Source organism: Schistocerca piceifrons, chromosome 2 (genome assembly GCF_021461385.2).
Source record: "Schistocerca piceifrons isolate TAMUIC-IGC-003096 chromosome 2, iqSchPice1.1, whole genome shotgun sequence".
Lineage (NCBI taxonomy): Eukaryota > Metazoa > Arthropoda > Insecta > Orthoptera > Acrididae > Schistocerca > Schistocerca piceifrons.
In genome coordinates, this window is record NC_060139.1 from 497,525,217 (window position 1) to 497,542,508 (window position 17,292).

Sequence of the window (17,292 nt, forward strand, 5' to 3'; positions counted from 1 at the left end):
GTTTCAAATTTTTTATCGCTGTGTCTCAAAATATTTTAATTGGGATATCCTGTCACTTGTTTAATTTTGATATCAAAATATGGCACTTTCACACGCCGGAAGGTCTCAAAGCCAAACAAATACTAACCGTTGTTGCCTTTACAACCCACATACTGCCCACAAACTAAAAATTGTTTTTTTCTTTCTCTTTTTTTCCAGATTAACACGGATGCTTTTCAAAAGCTTTCGAATGAAAACGTTTCTCGTCCTTTAAACCATATTTTAATACTGTCTGCTCATTCGTGTTTCACACTATTACAGTAACGAAAAGGGAAAAACTACACGGATCTGCATTTAAAATTCCATTCACCGCCGATCAACACGAAAACAGTCCCGCTCTTCTTAACCTAAGTTATTGCTCATTTTAAACTACAGAAATGCCTCACTGAGGTCCATTCCCCAGTTCTTTGCTAAAATATCAGCATAGTTTGTTAGATATATTAACATTACGTTACCTCTCATCGGACTTAGCACAATAAAAGAGGAACGAGCTACGTTTCATTGCAAAAATTTCAAAAAAACATTACCACAGCTAGCATTATCCTTGTAGTTGCAATCTGTTACCTTCTTTTCATTGCATATTTTTCAGAGTATAATAGTTTCTACCAGTAGCACGAAATACTTTTTTACAGTTTTATTTTGTTTTGATGAGTGCGGTTTCGCGAATTTTACATCTGTTGAAGCAATGGGTTGACAACGCACAGACGTAGCTTGGCGACGCACGTTTTTACTGAGCGTCATCTCCTTCAGTACTGAACGTGCCCATCTGCCCCATGTGTGATTCCACGTCATATTAAAGAAACAAAAGAAAACAAGATTTCAGTACATTGTCGTCTTACATACTATTCTGTACTTGAAAGTGAAGGTAAGGGAATTTTAAATGTTTAGCATGCCTCGTTGTTGTGTTATATTTACCATGTTATTCATCAGATCACTTTACTTCGTTTCATAGCTTCAAGGTAAAAAATATAAATGTTTCATATAACACGTTTTTAAACGGTTCTAGAAAGTATAAAATAGTTTTTTCTAACCGCTTACAGATTCCTAACCTCATACAGACAGTCTTGAAGATGTGTGATTGTGAGTTTTAATAACTATGAGAGTACTTGTAAGATTTGTAACGAGAAACGTGGGTCACATGCAATACATAACTGATGCTTGAATAATTAACCTCCCAAACGTTATTTGTTACATGTGCCCCACGTTTTTCTTCATAAATTTTACAAGTATTGTCATAGCAATTATTATTGTGCAACACGAATATCGTGCATTCACTTTTTTTTAATATGTCTATTTTCCTGAAAGAAACGACGTAATATTCCATAAATATTCTCATAAATTTTAAAAATTCACAAGTAGAAAGTTTCAGGACCTTCCGTATGCAGCTAAGAATCTATATGGCGCTAGGGGAAAATATTTTATACTTTTTAGTTCGATTTAAGAACGTGTTATATGAAAAATTTATTCTTATTTAATTATTTTCTGCTCTTTAGTCTTTTATATGTGATTTCTGTCAATGGATTTTATACATTTTGATGAGTTTATATTTTTTATTTAAATAATTATTTATTGATATAGGCCCCTAGTAGCTTTTTACCCACGATTTAGCCCCTGTACATGCATGTCACATATATTGCACAGATGTGCTCCTTTTCATCCTGCCTCTGTCCATCTTCTCTTCCCCTCTCTCTCCTCTCAGCCATGCATGCCCACACAACACGCCAGCGATGCAGGGCAGACAAGGTTTCAGGCATTATAAACTTTTTTGAGCCCAACACCACGCCCACCGAATGGACCGACAAGAACGGAATTAATACTGAATTGTCACCCAGCCATGTGTTTTGTTAGAAATTTCAATTCTCTACCTCTTTGGGAAGTTAGCTTGAAATTAACCGCAAAATTTTTACGAAAGAGCTAGACAGAAGGACAAGCAAGTGACCTGTAAACGTGTTCAAAAGACACGTTTCTGAAGCGACACTTTTATTTATAAGGCTCATGTAAAGAAATGGGCCCCTGCAGCTGGTGATAACATACCTGTCGACACGGAAGTATCGATACGAATGTCAGAAATGTGGCAACGTGCCCAGCCACGGCACCTTGTGCTATATCTGTGGGCTCGCAGCCAGGAGATGAGCTGTCGCGCCCAGTGAATCAACCCAACGTTCACTCGTGCCGCTCAGAGCGCGGCCCGCTGGTGCCGGCACACCAGGCTATCTGACATTCTTCCAGCAGTTGTTATATATACCGCATCTTAAATGAGAGTCGTGAGTCGGCAACTGGATGGTGGCTGGGCATTTGAGATTGCTTGTAAACTCTGTGTAGTGAAACCATTATCACAACACACTGACGCGTATATGTAATAAGTTTCCTTTAATTTACGTCTATGGTCACAATCTTTTTTGTTTAACAGATTATCGGTTTTGGTCTTTAATGACCATCATCAGATCTGCAGCAGAAATGGGAAAAATATAAATACACGCGCAAACTGTATACAGCTTAAGAATAATACATAGAGCATATTGAAAAGTAGTACTGACAAAATTTACATTTGTGAGCTTTAAATATGAAGAGGCATACCTGTTTCACAAAAACAAAGTCCTAATGTACTGCAGCCATAGTGGCATCGCCAAATGTAAATTTTGTCAGTACTACTTTTCAGTATGCTCTATGTATTATTCTTAAGCTGTATATAGTTTGAGCGTGTATTTATACTTTTCCCATTTTTGCTGCAGATCTGATGATGATCATTAAAGACCGAAACCGGTAATCTGTTTAACAAAAAAGATTGTGACCATAGACGTAAACTAAAGGAGTTAAATCATTATTTAAAACTTCATTTAATGATATTTATAGAGTAAAAATCGGCTTAATTACTTCCATGGCCGGTTTCGAAGCTTATAGCTTCATCTTCACGTGCTATCAAATAATTATGAAACCATGAATGTGTGGCAGCGTGACTAGTCAGTTCCATGTTTTGCTGTCGAGGCAGGCGCTCTGACTGCTGGTGCTACGCTCACGAGCGTTTCTTTGACGTATAAGTGATCCCCAGTAACTGACTGGCCCGACCGCCGCACGTTCATTTTTTCATAATTATTTAGTGGCACCTGAAGGTGAACTTTAAGCTTCGAGACAGGTCGTGGACTAAATTAAGAAAATTACTAGCAGTTGAAGCAGATTTTATTCTTTACATATGTTCTTCAGTTGCGGATGTTCAACAGATCAAATATTTCGTCCATTTAGTGAAATTCAAATTGTATTCACTGCACGACAACGATCAGCGCTCACGATCGTTAGTCAAATCGTACAAGTGGTCACTACGTTTATATGTACAGTTATACTTTGCGGGTACTTAGATTTACTTTGGAGGCGGTGCTATTTATAGTACCGGAAGTTAAGGTTTCTTGCCGTTCCGTTCACGAATTGGAATATGGTAAGAATCGCCGCCAGTACGTCTGTATACGAGTTGTGAGTAGCTTGCCCTGTGAGATGCTTAAGGGATATATTGACAATATATGTGTACTAAAGAGTAGCCAATTAAACGAAAAAAACTATTGCCTATTAACTTAGTTAATGAACAAATAATTGACCTGTTTTTATAATAATGAGTGAAGAGACGTATTAGAATCATTTTTCACTCGAAGCTCCCTTGATCACTGCATTAATTTATCAACATTAACCATGCCATATCCCTTTCCCTCCTGAAACTACGTAGTTGATTTTCTTGATGATGGCGCCACTTTTGGGAAAAACTATTTTCTTTTTGTAGTGATCCTCCTGCTAAAACTAAACTCAGTCCGAACAGGCCTCGGAAAACCCGACGGTACAGACCGACCACCGTTTTATTGTCAGCCGATGAGCATCACTGGACGCGGTAATGGAAGGGTATGTGATGAGCACACCATTCTCCTGGCCGCTGTCAGTTTTCGTGACTGGAGCCACTATTTCTCAGTCAAGTAGCTCCTCAGTTGGCATACAAGGGCTGAGTGCAGCTCGCTTCGCAACAGCGCTTGGCACGCCTGGAGTGTCACCCACCCAAGCTGTAGCCAAGCCCGACAGCATTTAACTTTTGTGACTTGACAGGAACCAGTGTTACCACTACGGAAGAGATTTTGGAGGTCCTCCTGCTGCTAGTCTTCAATTAGGGTGCAGAACTGAACTCACACAACACTCATGCAAGAGTGGAATATTGACAGACCTTTCATTATAGAATGTCAATTCGAAAGCTGCCTTTTTCATCTACTAACTCCCATATGTTATGCCACTACTCGTAGGCAACCTTTGCTGTCATATCTACTCCCAATAATCCGCTCCCGTATATCGACTGCTAGTTTCTCTGCTTAAGATCATTGAGGCGAGGGTGGCCCTGATCAATGAGAAGCGGGAACGCTGAGACGCTAAACGTGGCTTGCGACTTTTGAAAGGGAACGAAGCACTCTTCTTGGGTTGTACTCTGTTTGGGACTCGTCGGGGGTGAAAGTGTGATTTTGCCTGTGCGTGATAAGATGTGCTAATGAATGTCGCTGCATTGAGTTATCCTGAGAAAGGGAAAGAGGTATTTATAAAAGCAGCTGTTGGTTTGTATCGGTGACATTATCATAAATATACAGCTCTTTTCATGTGTTTGCTCTGGAACACAAAGCAATGTTTTTCTACAACTGAATGTTCGATGGGCTACGTTGGAAAACATCTACACAGTGGGAGAGATGGTGTACGCATTCGTCGCCAGCACTTTGAGAAAAATTGGAAATTTGTGGTAAGTCCTATGGGACCAAACTGCTGAGTTAATCGGTCCCTTAGCTTGCACACTACTTAATCTAACTTAAACTGACTTACACTAAGGAGAACACACACACCCATACCCGAGGGAGGACTCGAATCTTCAGCGGAGGAAGCCGCGCGGACCGTGACAAGGCGCCCCAGACCACGCGGCTACCCTGCGCGGTTCCACTTTGAGAAATTCTGGTCCTGACATATCAATCAATAATCAAATACTCGAAATGCAGCTGTTTGTACCTGCAGTAATTTGTGACCTTTGTGCCAGGTAAAGTTATAGACGTCATTGTCTCGAATTTTAGGTGGCTCAATTAATACTCAGTTTGACTCTTTTTATTTGATTAAATTAATACCCAGATTTTCAAATAATTAGTGTTAAGAAGTTTTGGGTTTAATTAATATTCTGTTTTGCAAATAATTTGTGTCTACAGCTACTTTTAGAGTTTAATAGCCAAGACTTTTTGAATTTTGGGTAACTTGGAAATCAAGACGATCGGGAGGGATGGAATGTTATTTTAAAAGAAACTGTCATTACTCTGAAAAAAGTAAGGCAGTTTGATGGTTTAACATTTGTTGTTTTACTGAAAGTGGAGTGGGTAGATAATTTACTTAATTAAATACATTTCTTCTAGTTATGAGAATAATTGTATGAAGATATCCGGGGGCGTATGTAATGATCACGGCGAAGAAAAAAATTTCTTAATATTATGTAAATGATGAAAGAGTGTACCATATAGTGGCACTGAGGCCAATCTTCGCTGTGGCATCGATGGAAGGCCCAAGTGGGAGAATGTTTCGAGGAAGCCTGCCGATTGGTGAAAGTGGCAGAAATTGTGAACAAGGGCTTCAAAGAATCAAAGCAAAAAGCCAGTTGCACAAAGATGGTAAAGTAGGACATTTGTATGTCTGTAAAGATGAGAGTGGGCCTGGGCCGCTAGAGGGAACAGCCAGATGTGTGTGGCGTCACGAACTGTAGCGCCGACCACGTGCCTCGACCGACAGGCGGGGACAGGAGTACAGGCGAGTCAGCTGAGGTACCTGGCGAGTGCTCTGAATAGCGCCGGGTCACGGACTTGAGTAACTTTTACCGAATACTGATCCGCAGGTGATACAAGTGGAGTAACAAACATTACACATTGTATATCCATTAACAAACACAAATAATAATAACATAAAGAACGTTACAAACTCTCTGAATAAAGCTCCTTGCTACTTTGCGTATAAATGCTATTCCATTTGCTCATATTATTCTTTTATTTAATTCTTCTGCTTTAAAACGAGAATTCGTGATTGTATATGAAATATGACAATTGTTCATGGCCAGTTCGAAAAAATTTTAGTTTCAAAGAAGACCAGATATGTGACAAGGTGCTACATATTATACCAGTTATTAGAGTTTCTCCCCGTTGCATTCACGTATGGAGTGCGGGAAGAATCATTGTCTGAATGCCATATGTGAACGATACGTACGGGGTTGTAGTATATTCCCAGACTTATCACTTAAGGCCAGTTCTTGAAATTTTCTTAACAGACTTTCCCGGGATGGTTTTACGTATATCTTCAAGAGTCTTCCAGTTCAGTTCCTTTAGTATCTCTGTGACACTCTGCGACGGATCAAACAAACCTGTGACCATTCGTGCTGCTCTTCTCTGGATACGTTCAATATCCCCCGTTAGTCCTATTTGGTATGGTTGCACACACTTGAGCAATATTCTAGAACCGGTCGCGGGAGTGATTTGTAAGCAATCTCCTTTGTATACTGATACCACTCCCCCCAGTACTCTACCAATAAACCGAATTCTAACACCTGCTTTACCAACCACTGAGCCTATTCGATCGTTCCGCTTCATGTCCCTACAAAGCTTTTTGTTCCTACAGGTATTTATATGACTTAGCCGATTCCGACAGTGACTCATTGATATTATAGTCATAGGATACTACGCTTTTTCTTTTCGTGAAGTGCATAGATTTACATTTCCGAACGTTTAAAGCAAGTTTCCAGTCTTCGCACCATTTTCAAAGCTTTGAAATTTATACAGCTTCTTTCAGACAGTACGTCATCACAGATAACTGCATCAGCTGCACAGATTCTGAGGTTATTATTAATATTGTCTGCGAGGTCATTAACATACAGCATGAACAGCTAGGGTCCCAACACTTTTCCCTGGAGCACACCCGAAGTTACTTCTACGTCTGACGATGGCCCTCCATTCAAGATAATATGCTGCGTCCTCCGTACAAAAAGCTCCTCAACCCAGCCACAAATTTCCCTTGATACTCCGCATGACCGTACTTCTGAGAATAAGCGTTGCTGTGGTACCGAGTCAAATGTTTTTTTGGAAATCAAGAAATACTGCGTCTACGTGACTGCCTTCACCCAAGGCTTTCAGTATATCATGTGAGACACGTGCGAGTTGGGTTTCACATGATCGATGTTTTCAGAATTTGTGGTGGTTGGCATTGAGGAGTATATTCTGTTGAAGATACCTCTTTACGTTTGAGCTCAGAATATGTTATAAAATTTTACAACTAATCGGTCTCAAAGATATGACACCGTAGTTTTGGGGATCATTTCTACTATCCTTCTTGTAGACGGATGTGACCTATGCTTTTTTTTCCAAGAACTGGGCACGGTTTTTTGTATGGGGGATCTACGATATAGTTAGAAGAGGGGCTAAGTCAGCTGCAGATTAATTATATAATCTGATAGGGATTCCATCGGTCCCGGGAGCTTTGTTTAATTTTAACGATTTCAGCTGTTTCTCAACATCACTCACACAAATTTTTATTTCATTCATCTTTTCAGTGGAACGAGGATTAAATCGGGGCAGTTCTCCCCGTTTTCCTTTGTGAAGTAGCATTTGAAAACAGAGGCAAGCATTTCAGCTTTTGCTTACCTACCGTCAGTTTCAGTTCCTGTCTCATTTGCTAGGGACTGGACACTAACTTTAGTGCCACTAACAACCTTTACATATGACCGGAATTTCTTTGGGTTTTGTGAGATATCATTTGACAGTACCAGCTATGGTAGTCATTGAAGGCATCATACATTGATCTCTTGATAGCCAAAGGCATTTCATTCAGAATATCTCCATTTATAGCCCTACGCTTTGTTGTACACATATTATGCAGTAATCCCTGTTTCTTTAGAACTTTCCTTACAGTGATTATATACCATGGAGGTTTCTTCCCATTTTGAACTGTTCTACTTTGTAAATATCTGTCCACTGCATGGTCAATTATTCTTTTAAACCTGAATCATAGGTCTTCTACATGCTCCTGCACTGTGCTGAAAGTTTGAAATTCGTCATTGAGGTAAGATGGTACTGATTTTTTGTGTACTTTCTTGAGCATGTATATTTTTCTGCTTGTTTTAGTTGTCCTTTGTACTTTGGTAATCATAGTTGCCACAACCGCGTCATTGCACTGATACCAGTTTCGATGTTGACATCGTGAAAGAGATCGAGTCTGTTTGTTGCCATTAGATCGAATATATTTTAATCAAGAATGTGGTTGCTAACTTTCTTTTCTACACAGTTGTCAGAGAAGGCATTTAGTAACGTTTCACAGGATGTCTTATCACGCCACCACTAGTAAGACTGTAATTTTACAAATTAATTGTTGAATTATTAAAGTCTCCACCGATGATTGCAGAATGATTGAGAAACTTACGTACAAGTGAACTGAGGTTTTCTCTAAAGTTTTCGGTTACATCGGAAGATGAGGCTGGTGGGCGATAGAAGGTGCCAAGCAAATCCAAGCATATCAAAATAATCACCGCAGTGTGATGTATCTAATAAAATGTCAACCACAGTTTTATCAATAAAAAAAGGATGTTAGAAATAGCAGAAAAACTAATAACATTTGTATAAACATTTAAAGTATTAAGTTTAAACAATATAGTCAAGCATGATCAACCAGGTGTTGACTAATGGCATAACACCATAGGTGTTATCGCAACAAGCAAAATTTCAATACATTTTGCAGTTTCTGCTGTAGCTTTAATATTTTATTATGTAAATGTCTTACATCAGAAGGGTCTCCACATTCACACAACGAATTGAAACAGGGTGGCATTTTTTGTTGTTCGTTATTTCATTTAATAGCGTAATTGTTGTTGTTTTATTATACAACATGTGCGCCTGTCGATGTGTTTGCGCCATGTACGCCTTTTTCCCGTCTGTGCGTTACTGTTGAGGTGCTTGGAGAAACGTAAAGAGCCATACGGTCCATCTGCATGTTTAGAACGGTTATGATGCTGGAGACATTATTTCTTGAAAATGAAAGTAAGTCATCTACATTATCCATATTTATTCTGGTACGACTCAGAGCGGAAATTATACGCTTACATAAATTTCCTGGATGTACAGCTGTATATTGCTTTTGTGTTTGCCGAAATATGTTGCTAGCAGCTGCTTCCACTTTTACTCTCATACATAATTACAGTAGTGTGTGATGAATATCAGTTCTTAGATATTCCAGTCTTGTGCAAATTGGCTTTCTTAAAGGTCATTCCTGAATATCACGATAAATGCTTGCTACAGGACCCTTCAAAGAAACTGATGTGGGTCAAGTATCTAACGTATGCAGGTACGTCGAACAACTGAACTCCTGTCATGTCGTAGAATCGATTATACTGCCGGTGGTCCACGTCTTCCCAACGCGAATCACTGGCAGTACAGCCGACTCTAAGAGATGACAATGAATCGCCGGGAAAATCTAAGAAATAAAACTAAAGTTCTGTCTGTATGTGGCTCCCTTCCGGTACCTTATAAAAGTGATTGACTTGCTTTTCCTCGGATGACAGCAGTTTCTGTCGCTTTCGTCAAACAAGCCCTTAATCATGGCTCGAAGTGTGATGTTATGCCTGATTTTCAAAAAATGAAGAAAACGCGCAACAGTTGTTGAACCAATAAAATTTTATTGTTTACGACCGGCGGATACGGCATAATATGATTTCATCTACATCTACATCTACATCCATACTCCGCAAGCCACCTGACGGTGTGTGGCGGAGGGTACCTTGAGTACCTCTATCGGTTCTCCCTTCTATTCCAGTCTCGTATTGTTCGTGGAAAGAAGGATTGTCGGTATGCCTCTGTGTGGGCTCTAATCTCTCTGATTTTATCCTCATGGTCTCTTCGCGAGATATACGTAGGAGGGAGCAATATACTGCTTGACTCTTCGGTGAAGGTATGTTCTCGAAACTTTGACAAAAGCCCGTACCGAGCTACTGAGCGTCTCTCCTGCAGAGTCTTCCACTGGAGTTTATCTATCATCTCCGTAACGCTTTCGCGATTACTAAATGATCCTGTAACGAAGCGCGCTGCTCTCCGTTGGATCTTCTCTATATCTTCTATCAACCCTATCTGGTACGGATCCCACACTGCTGAGCAGTATTCAAGCAGTGGGCGAACAAGCGTACTGTAACCTACTTCCTTTGTTTTCGGATTGCATTTCCTTAGGATTCTTCCAATGAATCTCAGTCTGGCATCTGCTTTACCGACGATCAACATTATATGATCATTCCATTTTAAATCACTCCTAATGCGTACTCCCAGATAATTTATGGTATTAACTGCTTCCAGTTGCTGGCCTGCTATTTTGTAGCTAAATGATAAAGGATCTATCTTTCTGTGTATTCGCAGCACATTACACTTGTCTACATTGAGATTCAATTGCCATTCCCTGCACCATGCGTCAATTCGCTGCAGATCCTCCTGCATTTCAGTACAATTTTCCATTGTTACAACCTCTCGATACACCACAGCATCATCCGCAAAAGCCTCAGTGAACTTCCGATGTCATCCACAAGGTCATTTATGTATATTGTGAATAGCATCGGTCCTACGACACTCCCCTGCGGCACACCTGAAATCACTCTTACTTCGGAAGACTTCTCTCCATTGAGAATGACTTGCTGCGTCCTGTTATCTAGGAACTCCTCAATCCAATCACACAATTGGTCTGATAGTCCATATGCTCTTACTTTGTTCATTAAACGACTGTGGGGAGCTGTATCGAACGCCTCGCGGAAGTCAAGAAACACGGCATCTACCTGTGAACCCGTGTCTATGGCCCTCTGAGTCTCGTGGACGAATAGCGCGAGCTGGGTTTCACATGACCGTCTTTTTCGAAACCCATGCTGATTCCTACAGAGTAGATTTCTAGTCTCCAGAAAAGTCATTATACTCGAACACAATACGTGTTCCAAAATTCTACAACTGATCGACGTTAGAGATATAGGTCTATAGTTCCGCACATCTGCTCGACGTCCCTTCTTGGAAACGGGGATGACCTGTGCCCTTTTCCAATCCTTTGGAACGCTACGCTCTTCTAGAGACCTACGGTACACCGCTGCAAGAAGGGGGGCAAGTTTCTTCGCTTACTCTGTGTAAAATTGAACTGGTATCCCATCAGGTCCAGAGGCCTTTCCTCTTTTGAGCGATTTTAATTGTTTCTCTATCCCTCTGTCGTCTATTTCGATATCTACCATTTTGTCATCTGTGCGACAATCTAGAGAAGGAACTACAGTGCAATCTTCGTCTGTGAAACAACTTTGGAAAAAGACATTTAGTATTTCGGCCTTTAGTCTGTCATCCTCTGTTTCAGTACCATTTTGGTCACAGAGGTCTGGACATTTTGTTTTGATCCACGTACCGCTTTGACATAAGACCAAAATTTCTTTGGATTTTCTGCCAAATCAGTACATAGAACTTTACTTTCGAATTCACTGAACGCCTCTCGCATAGCCCTCCTCACACTACATTTCGCTTCGCGTAATTTTTGTTTGTCTGCAAGGCTTTGGCTATGTTTATGTTTGCTGTTAAGTTCCCTTTGCTTCCGCAGCAGTTTTCTAACTCGGTTGTTGTACCACGGTGGCTCTTTTCCATCTCTTACGATATTGCTTGGCACATAATCATCTAACGCATATTGTACGACGGTTTTGAACTTTGTCCACTGATCCTCAACACTATCTGTACTTGAGACAAAACTTTTGTGTTGAGCCAACAGGTACTCTGAAATCTGCTTTTTGTCACTTTTTCTAAACAGAAAAATCTTCCTACCCTTTTTAATATTCCTATTTACGGCTGAAATCATCGATGCCGTAACCGCTTTATGATCGCTGATTCCCTGTTCTGCGTTAACTTTTTCAGATAGTTCGGGTCTGTTTGTCACCAGAAGGTCTAATATGTTATCGCCACGAGTCGGTTCTCTGTTTAACTGCTCAAGGTAGTTTTCAGATAAAGCACTTAAAAAAATTTCACTGGATTCTTTGTCCCTGCCACCCGTTATGAACGTCTGAGTCTCCCAGTCTATATCCGGCAAATTAAAATCTCCACCCAGAACTATAACATGGTGGGGAAATCTACTCGAAATATTTTCCAAATTATCCTTTAGGTGCTCAGCCACAACAACTGCTGAGCCAGGGGGTCTATAGAGACATCCAATTACCATGTCTGAGCCTGCTTTAACCGTGACCTTCACCCAAATCATTTGACATTTCGGATCTCCGTCAATTTCCTTCGATACTATTGCACTTCTTATCGCTATAAACACGCCTCCCCCTTCACTGTCCAGCCTGTCTCTGCGGTATACATTCCAATCTGAGTTTAGGATTTCATTACTGTTTACGTCTGGTTTCAGCCAACTTTCTGTCCCTAGTACTATATGAGCGTTGTGACCGTTTATTAATGAGAGCAGTTCTGGGACCTTTCTGTAGACGCTCCTGCAGTTTACTATTAGCACATTAATATTGTTATTCCCTGTTGCATTTTGCCTACTCCTACCTTGCTGCGTCTCAGGAGGCGTCTTGTCGGGCCTAGGGAGGGGATTCTCTAACCTAAAAAACCCCCATGTGCACTCCACACGTACTCCGCTACCCTTGTAGCCACTTCCGGCGTGTAGTGCACGCCTGACCTATTCAGGGGGACCCTACATTTCTCCACCCGATAGCGGAGGTCGAGAAATTTGCACCCCAGATCTCCGCAGAATCGTCTGAGCCTCTGGTTTAAGCCTTCCACTCGGCTCCAAACCAGAGGACCGCGATCGGTTATGGGAACGATACTACAAATAGTTAGCTCTGATTCCACCCCGCGAGCGAGGCTTTCCGCCTTCACCAATTCATCATCTCGCATACACTGTAACGATGGAAACAGAATCACGGATAAGGAATCATACAAAAATGAAAATGTAACAGCAAACTGGTGACTGGGTATCACTCGCATAAACCGTAAAAGAACTGCGTTTGTCTTCCACTCTGTGATGAGTGAGGAACAAAAGTTCCGTGTCCCACCCTATGAAACTGGAACCAAAGAAGTTACCAAAACGAAAAAGTCCGTTACGAAACCAGTATTCGAAGAATCTCGAAACACCAAAGAAACATTAAAAAGACATAGTGGATCCCAACAGCAACCACCGGCTTGCTCATCTGGTGTATTGAGTGGAGAGGGCAGTGAGAGCACTCTCCATGCGTGACGCAAACAAGGTTACGAAATGGATTCGTAATTGCGAGTACGTATCGACGTCAGCTGTTTGTGATACATGAAAATTTGTGCCGGACGAGACCGTTCCTGGATTCACGCTTAAAGCGAGAGTGCCTTAATCGCATCACCTATCCGTGCACGCCTCCAGGACCGACACAAACCCCTGTGCGTCATGTTGTACACAATCCTTATGCTCGCACATTTCGTAATTCCCGCACTGGTAGAGACAAATATTTTACTATCGTCTTTTTAGCACGTCGAGGAATATGTATCATTTATGATAACAATGTCTGCATTTATACAGTGTCTTTATGTTTACATTACACTTTGCTCCAGTTGGTTCAGGGACGTCAAAAAAGAACTTAGCAGAAATTAACGTTACGAAACCAGAAATAATAGACAGGCCAGCTTTTCGAAATAGTTGTAGGAAGCTCAGGAAGTTTTAGGAAAAGGTCAGAAAGCACATCACTTTATGGACAGGTGAAATAAAAAAAGAAACAGTGAATGAATAAATGAATGAATGAATGAATGAAGAAATACGGCGAAGACCGAAAATCAGGAAAGAAAGCAAACTCAGATGGAACTTACTTGATGTTGTCCGTAGATGTTCGAAATCTAATAATAATCATAAAAACATTAATAATAACAATAATAATAATGATAATAATAACCCTATAATAACTAAACAAGAGCCCAATCTGTAAAGATGTAAATGCCTTTGGAGATAAACGATAGAATTCTTATCAGCCGTAGATGTGATGGCGATTGCTTTTTTAGGATTCACAGGGCATACTTATCATGGACTTCTTGCAAAACGGCAAAATAGCGACTGATTCGTTTTATGCAAAGTTATTAAATGCAGAACAAGAAAACGCGACGAAAATCAGAGCTCAAAAGAGCACCTGCTAACACGTCAGTCGTTGCGAAGGCAAAAAGCGCAGGTATTGTTCACCCACTTTACTAAAGACAAATGGGCGGAGGAATAAATCTACGACGAATGAAGAAATTTTCTTTGCTGTAAACGAGGCATGCAAAGATGGAACAAATTTATTCTTCCGAATGAAACACAGAAACACGAAATCAGACAAAAATAGATAAAATGTTCTCTAGACAAAATGTATTGAGCCGTAAAGCAGTTATGTATGGAAATATAACGTTTATTTTTGCAAAAGTTATCATCTACGCAGATTCAAATAGTATTTATCACATATTTGATCGCAGTCTCTAACAAAGCGTTCAAATGTTTACATATAGATGTAATACTGCAAAGAATGTGCCTATTGATAACCTACATCTACGTCTATATACATAATTGGCAAGCCAACGTACGGTGCGTGGCAGAGGGTATCCTGTTGCACTACTAGTCACTTCCTTTCCTGTTGCACTCGCAAATATAGTGAGGGAAAAACTACTGTCTTTATGCCTCCGTACGAGACCTAATTTCTCTTATCTTCGTGGTCCTTACGAGGAAAGTACGTTGGAGAGAGTAGAAACGTTCTGTAATTAGCCTCAAAAGCTGGTTCTCTAAAGTTTCTCAATAGCGTTCCTCGAAAAGAATGTCAGCTTCCATATAGGAATTCCCGTTTGAGTTAACGAAGCATCTCTGTTATACTTGCGTCTTATTCGAATCTACGGTAATAAACCTAGCTGACCACCTCTGAATTTCTTCGATGTCTTCCTTTAATCCGACATGGAGCGCATGCGAATCACTTGAGCAGTACTCAAGAATGGCTCGCACTAATCTCTTATATGCGCTCTCCTTTACAGAAGAACCGGATTTTCATAAAATTCTCGCAATAAACTGAAGCCGACTATTGGCCTTCCCTACTATAATCCTTGCATGCTCGTTCCATTTCATTCTGCACAACAACCAGTTAATCTGAGACCCCGCAAGGTACTTTACAGAAGGGAAGACACACGTCCCACGGCTGCTTATTATTATAACTTTTTATCTGATAAATATTTATGCACCTCTGACCTAGCAGCTACCAGTCTAATGAACCATTTAACAATACAGCTCTAACGAAAACATGGGGTCACTATGAAAACTGTGACATTTGCTTTGTGGGACACCATATGTAGTGTTGCCTCTTTCGTTATAGAACCATTGGAAAATGTATTTAACGCATCGGAGTCAATTCCAGTGTAAATAAGAGCGAGAGCGATTAATAAATTCTAATGGACGAGAAGAGGAGGTTTCTTTTACGAGTAAGAACTGGGAGGCCAGGGAAACGCTTACCGAAATCCAATGCCAGATGCTGCTGAAAATGCTTTATGGTTCACAGAGAGATTTACTATATTCAGTAAGTCTGGCAGCATATTACACTACTGGCCATTAAAATTGCTACACCAAGAAGAAATGCAGATGATAAACGGGTATTCATTGGACAAATATATTATACTAGAACTGACATGTGATTACATTTTCACGCAGTTTGGGTGCAAAGATCCTGAGAAATCAGTACCCAGAACAACCACCTCTGGCCGTAATAACGGCCTTGATACGCCTGGGCATTGAGTGAAACAGAGCTTGTATGGCGTGTACAGGTACAGCTGCCCATGCAGCTTCAACATGGTACCACAGTTCATCAAGAGTAGTGACTGGCGTATTGTGACGAGCCAGTTGCTCGACCACCATTGACCAGACGTTTTCAATTGTTTAAAGATCTGGAGAATGTGCTGGCCAGGACAGCAGTCGAATATTTTCTGTATCCAGAAAGGCCCGTACAGGACCTGCAACATGCGGTCGTGCATTATCCTGCTGAAATGTAGGGTTTCGCAGGGATCGAATCGAGGGTAGAGCCACAGGTCATAACACATCAGAAATGTAACGTCCACTGTTCAAAGTGTCGTCAATGCGAACAAGAGGTGTCCGAGACGTGTAACCAGTGGCACGCCATTCCATCACGCCCTTGTGATACGCCAGTATGGCGATGACGAATACACGCCTCCAATGTGCGTTCATCGCGATGTCGTCAAACACGGAAGCGACCATCATGATGCTGTAAACAGAACCAGGATTCATCTGAAAAAATGATGTTTTGCCATTCGTGCACCCAGGTTCGTCGTCGAATACACCATCGCAGGCGCTCCTGTCTGTGATGCAGCGTCAAGGGTAACCGCAGCCATGGTCTCCGAGCTGATAGGCCATGCTGCTGCAAACGTCGTCGAATTGTTCGTGCAGATGGTTGTTGTCTTGCAAACGTCGCCATCTGTTGACTCAGGGATCGAGACGTGGCTGCACGATCTGTTACAGCCATGCGGATAAGATGCCTGTCATCTCGACTGCTAGTGATACGAGGCCGTTGGGATCCTTCACGGCGGTCCGTATTACCCTCTTGAACCCACCGATTCCATATTCTGCTAACAGTCATTAGATCTTGACCAACGCGAGCAGCAATGTCGTGATACGATAAACGCAATCGCGATAGGCTAAAATCCGATCTTTATCAAAGTCGGAAACGTGATGGTACGCATTTCTCCTCCTTACACCAGGCATCACAACAACGTTTCACCAGGCAACGCCGGTGCAGTGCTGTTTGTGTATGAGAAATCAGTTGGAAACTTTCCTCATGTCAGCACGTTGTAGGTGTCGCCACCGGCGCCAACCCTGTGTGAATACTGTGGAAAGCTAATCATTTGCATATCACAGCATCTTCTTCCTGTCGGTTAAATTTCGCATCTTTAGCACGTCGTCTACGTGGTGTAGCAATTTTAATGCCCAGTAGTGTACTTCCTCCTGCTTACATCCCGCAGAAGGTTTACTATTTCCAATAGTAATAGATTACTTCCTCTTACTTAAATCTCGCGAAATGGTCGCAAATATGAAATCAGAGAAATTCATTTGCATTAAGAGGGCTTGGCTGAAATCATTCTTTAGGTACATTAAGGAATTGTAGGGCGCATTTCACGATCGTCAGTTTGTTACACAGCGAGACATTCTCTCGCCAGGCCGGCGACCTCCAGTGACATAAATCTTTGTCAGGAATAGACG